We start from the raw sequence: 6,000 nt of genomic DNA on the forward strand, positions 1-6,000 counted from the left end.
AAGTGGTTGTAAAGGCTGGAGGTTTTTTTACCTACATAACGATCAGCCGCCGCAGTTCTGCACCAGGTTGGCTCTCCTGTGCGAATCCTCATCCTTGTACGTTGGGCGCATACACAGCGATCTGTGGGCGCACGTGTGCCCATTCACTAACGGTGGAGCCAATCAGCGATCTACCAATGTAAACAAACATCTCCGTTTTGTCAGGGGAGTAGAGTGAGATTGTCTGTTCCTTGTGATCAGGAACAGCGATCTCTCTCTACTCCCTGTCAGTCCCCTCCCCCCACAGTTAGAAACACCTCCCTAGGTAACACTTAACTCCTTGATCGCCCCTGGTGTTAACCCCTTTCCTGTCAGTGACATTTACACAGTAATTAGCGGCAATTTTTAGCACTGATCGCTGTATAAATGTCAATTGTCCCAAAAAAAGTATGCGATCTGTCTGCCGCAATTTCACAGTCCTGCTAAAAATCAAGAATCACCGCCATTACTAGTAAAAAATAAAAAAAAATAACAATAAAAATGCCATAAAACTATACCCTATTTTGTAGACGCTATAACTTTTGCGCAAACCATAATGCAAAAAATAAAAACTGCAGAGGTGATCAAATACCACCAAAAGAAAGCTCTATTTGTGGGGTAAAAAAGGATTTTAATTTTGTGTGGGTACAGCGTCACACGACCGCCAGGTAAAGTGACGCAGTGCCGAATCGCAAAAAGTGTTCTGGTCAGGAAGGGGGTAAAATCTTTCAGGACTGAAGCAGTTAAATCGCCTTTGGCTTAAAAAAAAGCATTATTTTGACGCAGTGCTGTATCGCAAAAAATGGCCTGGTCATTAAGTGGTTAACTTTATGCATTTAATGCTTGATTGTTAAAACCTTCTGTGTGCAGGAGCCCCCCCCCCCCCCCCCAAATACTTATCTTAGCTCTCTTGATCAAGTGATGTGCATTAGAGCATCATCTCTCCAAAGACTCTACCTCCTGATTGGCTAAGACAGCAGCGGGAGGCATTGTCTCCCACTGCTGTCAATCAAAGCCAGTGAGCCAATGAGTAGAGAGATGGGGTGGGGTGGTTCCGTATCTGAATGGACAGCAGCTCGGTAGCATGCCTAGAGGCATTTAACATGAGGGAGGGGCCAGGCTTGCTCTGCTACACAGCTATCACATGGTACCTGCTACAGTTCTGTAGGTGGGATAATTCCATTAAAAACATGCTCCATGCATTTTATAAAAGGGCCACTTGATGGCGCTGTGGCTCATGTATTTTTCTAGTGTAAACGATGGCAATGGAAAAAAATGTTCCCACCAGAAAACTTTTTCATTGCAACCGTCATGTCATCTTGTGTCACAATGCACAGCAATTCATGTTGTGATGCACACCAGTTTAAAATGTAAAGGGCCATGACGAATGAATGTGCATAGTTTATTTTTGGAAAATAAGGATATCATTCAGGCCGCGTACACACGGGCGGATTGTCTGCCCAACTTAGTCCGCTGAACCGTGTTTCAGCGGACAATCCGCTCGTGTGTGGGCTTCAGCGGACTTTTTCAGCGGACAGTCCGACGGACTTTGTCTTTCGGAATTTCCGTAATTTTGTCCGCTGAAACTTGGTTTTGTCCGTCCAAACTTGGTTTCAGCGGACAGTCCGCTCGTGTGTAGGCAAGTTGGACGGACTAAGTATGGCGCATGCTCAGAAAGGGTTTACACGGCCGAAGGTTGCATTGCAGTGTATTGGACGTCGTTTTTCTAGTCCCATCGTACGTGCTGTACACGTCATCGCGCACGTTTTCAGCAGACTGTCTGTTCATCGTGTGTGGTCAAGTCCGTTCATTCAAAAGTTGAACGGACTGTCTGTCGGATTGTCTGACGAACTTAGTTGGGCAGACAATCCGCCCGTGTGTACGCGGCCTAAGAGTCACTTCAAGAACATATTTACACCTCTGTATTTCAAATTTCACTTTTATGAAAAAAAGCATACGTGAATATTTTTGCAGGAAGAAAATGTGCATTTATTATATTTTCCCACGGGTGGCTGCAAACCATTGCATCTGTGTTCAGCGGATGGCGGGTGCAATATCAGGCTCCTGCACTACCCTCCCTCCATACGGAATTTCAGTGTTTCAGTTTGAGATCTGGAGGAAGTGTCAATGGATTTCTAGACTGCAATGATCACAAATGTGACAGCAGCTGCAGGGGAGGAACCCCCCCCCCCCCCACCCATGCTTCTGCTGTTATGGGGTTGGGGTGCTGGAACATGTTACACCTTAAATACGTGTGTAACTTTTATACAGATGGACTTATCCTGTATGGAATGTGAAATGTACTATATACTGCTTACACGGTGTTTTATATGGTGCTAGTTCACATCAATGCAATGTGTTGAATTGTGTGGTGGTAAGGAGGTAAATAGGTCGGTTGAACCACTTGCTTACTGGGCACCTAAACCCCCCTCCTTCCCAGATCAATTTTCAACTTTCAACTTTTAGCGCTGTCACTCTTTAAATGACAATTGCGCCGTCATACAACACTGGACCCAAATGACTGTCTCACAAATAGAGCTTTCTTTTGGTGGTATTTGATCACCTCTGGGTTTTTTGTTTAAAAAGTCTGACTTTAAAAAAAAAAAAATACAAAACAGTTTTATATTTTGTTAATAAATTTTGCATACAGGTAATTTTTCTCCTTCATTGATGTACACTGATGAGGCTACACTGATGGGCACTGATAGGCTGCACTGATGGCCACCAATAGGCAGCATTGATGGGCACTGATAAGGCGACGCTAATGGGCACTAATAGGCAGAACTGGTGGGCAATGATGAGGCGGCACTGAAGGGCATTGATAGGTGGCACTGATAGCTGGCACTGATGGGTGGCAGTGATGGGCACTGATCGGCACTGGTAGATGACTCTCACACCTACACTGACACTGGCACTGGCAGGCGGTACTGGTGGGTACATATGAGGCTTTTCCTCTTCGAGACCGATGCCCCTTCAAACAGAATCTAGTGATCAGCTTTTTTTCTCCTCACGCTGTTAGCGTGTGAAGAAGGTGTCGATCCCGGCCCCTTACCACATGATCAGCTGTCACAGCTGATCATGTGGTAAGGGGCCGGGATCGACCCCTTACTCCGATCTGTGATCACCCGAGTCTCACTGATTTGGGTGATCACAGCATGTGCAGCGCGCCCTTCTGGGGGGTGTGGCGAGCCCGCAAAGGGGAGGACATCAGTATCTTATTTCTTGAGGCCCTAAAATGTCAGGACAGTACAGATGCCCCCAAATTACCCCTTTTTGTAAAGATGACAGTCCAAGGTATTTAGTAAGAGGCATAGTGAGTTTTTGGAAGTTGCAATTTTTTTGCCCACAATTGTTTGGAAAATTAGGATTTTTTTCCCCCCACAAAATTGTCATATTAACAAGTTATCTCACACATGGCATAGGTAAACTTGCAATTACACCGCAAAATATATTCTGCTACTCCTGTTGGGTATGGCTATACCACATATGTGAGACTATTCCACAGCCTGGCCACATACAGAGGCCCAACATCCAAGTAGCACCATCAGGCTTCTAACACATAGCATGTATATACCAAGAATTACACCCCAAAATACATTCTGCTGAGCAAAGGGTAAAAAAAAAGGATTACCTGTGGTTTTAGCAGGCAGGAATACTGTCCCAGCACAGGCAAAGCATTGGTCCAGACAGGGAAAGGAATTGTCCAGGCAGCGATATGCCAAAGTATTGGTCCTGGAAGTAGGCAAGAGCATGGTCCGTAAGCAGGCAGTTCAGGTGGCAGGCAGAGGCATGGCCAGTTCAGGTGGCAGCAGGCAGCACTATAAGGCTAAGGGCCTCAGTCAAGTAAGACCTGAGGACAGGTGTAGAGGCTTCTTTCCACCTAAATCTCTTTAAAGCCTCCCAGTCTCCAGGAAGCCAAAAAAGTTTTCTTCACTCTGGAAATCTATCCTGGAGACCCTCACATATGTGAGACCCCTGTATTGTCTTGAATCCCACTCGATGTCCGCCAGCGACCCGTGATCGCTTCTGAGGTACACATGGGAGGATAGACAGATCTGTCTCCTCCTCCAGCCTGTCCACTGCCCCCAAAGTTAGAAACACCTCCCTAGGGAATACCTAACCCCTTGATTGCCCCCCTAGTGTTAACCCCTTCCTTCCCTGCCAGTGACATTTATACAGACAATCTGTCTGTTCTCCCCTCAGAGAACCGGAAACTGTGTGTTTACACACACAGATTCTGGTTCTCCGTGTGTCAGCAACGATCGTGGGAGCCCGGCGGTGATCGTGACCACCAGGCACTCGCATCGGCTCGGGGGGGGGGGGGCACAGGTCGAAGCGGTGGTACATTACGTTGTTTCACCCAGCCATGCCATTCTGCCGCAGTACAACTGCGAGGGCTGGTCGGAAAGTGGTTAAGTGGTAATGGTCCAGAGCTGCATGAACATACATGAGACGTGGGGTTGATTTATTAAACATGGAGAGTGTAAAATCTGGTGCAGCTGTGCATGGTAGCCAATCAGTTTCTAATTTCAGCTCGTTCTATTAAGCTTTGACAATAAAACCTGGAAGCCGGTTTCTATGCAGAGCTGCACCAGATTTTGCACTCCAGCTTATCAACCCCATGGTCTCAGGGTAAACATGGGATGTTTTCTTTTACCTTGACACGGTCAATGCATTACATGACGCCTGTACCATTACATGCCATGCAGCCCGAGTGTGCGTTTCGCTTAACTGGCTTATGGAAGAATGGAGTGGTGTAAACTTCTTATGAACTCTGTTGATCAGTCTCAACCTGCCATGAATCCAAATTAAGAGAGTATTTTTTTATTGTCATAGTTGAACGTGTAATGACTTGGGGTAAACATAAGAAGGTATTTTTTTTGTTAGAGACTGAAGGGAAATAGCATTTGGAGCCAATTGCTAGGGTGGAAAAATCTATACATTACCAAACCTGGGGTGGTGATATGTTCCGTAATAGATTATATTACACAGGTAGATGCTGTATGCAATAAAATTTGTACATACACAGCAAATGGTAACATGTCTGTATAAGCCATATGACACAGGCTGGATTTGCACCTTTGAGTTTTTTTTGCTTGATGTGTTTTCCATTTAAAGCAATAGAAACGCATTAAATGCATCTTATTACATGTTGCACATTATCATGCACGTAAATTCATTGTGATGCACCTCTACAGGCACTGATGTACGTCATCACGTTCATTGTCACTTCAATACAAGTACATTGCAACTTTTCACATTCATTTCCATCCATATACATTTTGATATATTTCAACTGATTTCACTGGAAATTGTATCAGGAGGAGAAATGCATACAGTGGTGTGAAAAAGTGTTTGCCCCCTTCCTCATTTCCTGTTCCTTTGCATGTTTGTCACACTTAAGTGTTTCGGAACATCAAACCAATTTAAACAATAGTCAAGGACAACACAAGTAAACACAAAATGCAATTTGTAAATGAAGGTGTTTATTATTAAAGGTGAAAAAAATCCAAACCATCATGGCCCTGTGTGAAAAAGTGATTGCCCCCCTTGTTAAAACATACTATAACTGTGGTTGTCCACACCTGAGTTCAATTTCTCTAGCCACACCCAGGCCTGATTATTGCCACACCTGTTCACAATCAAGGCATCACTTAAATAGGAGCTGCTTGACACAGTAAGGTCCACCAGAAGATCCTTAAAAGCTACACATCATGCCGAGACCCAAAGAAATTCAGGAACAATTGAGAAAGAAAGTAATTGAGATCTATCAGTCTGGAAATGGTTATAAAGCCATTTCCAAAGCTTTGGGAATCCAGCGAACCACAGTGAGAGCCATTATCCACAAATGGCGAAGACATGGAACAGTGGTGAACCTTCCCAGGAGTGGCCGGCCGCCCAAAATTACCCCAAGAGCGCAGCGACGACTCATCCAAGAGGTCACAAAAGACCCCACAACAACGTCCAAGGAACTGCAGGCCT

Source organism: Lithobates pipiens, unplaced genomic scaffold, assembly GCF_037356315.1.
Source record: "Lithobates pipiens isolate NorthernLeopardFrog02 unplaced genomic scaffold, aLitPip1_a1.2 Scaffold_19, whole genome shotgun sequence".
NCBI lineage: Eukaryota > Metazoa > Chordata > Amphibia > Anura > Ranidae > Lithobates > Lithobates pipiens.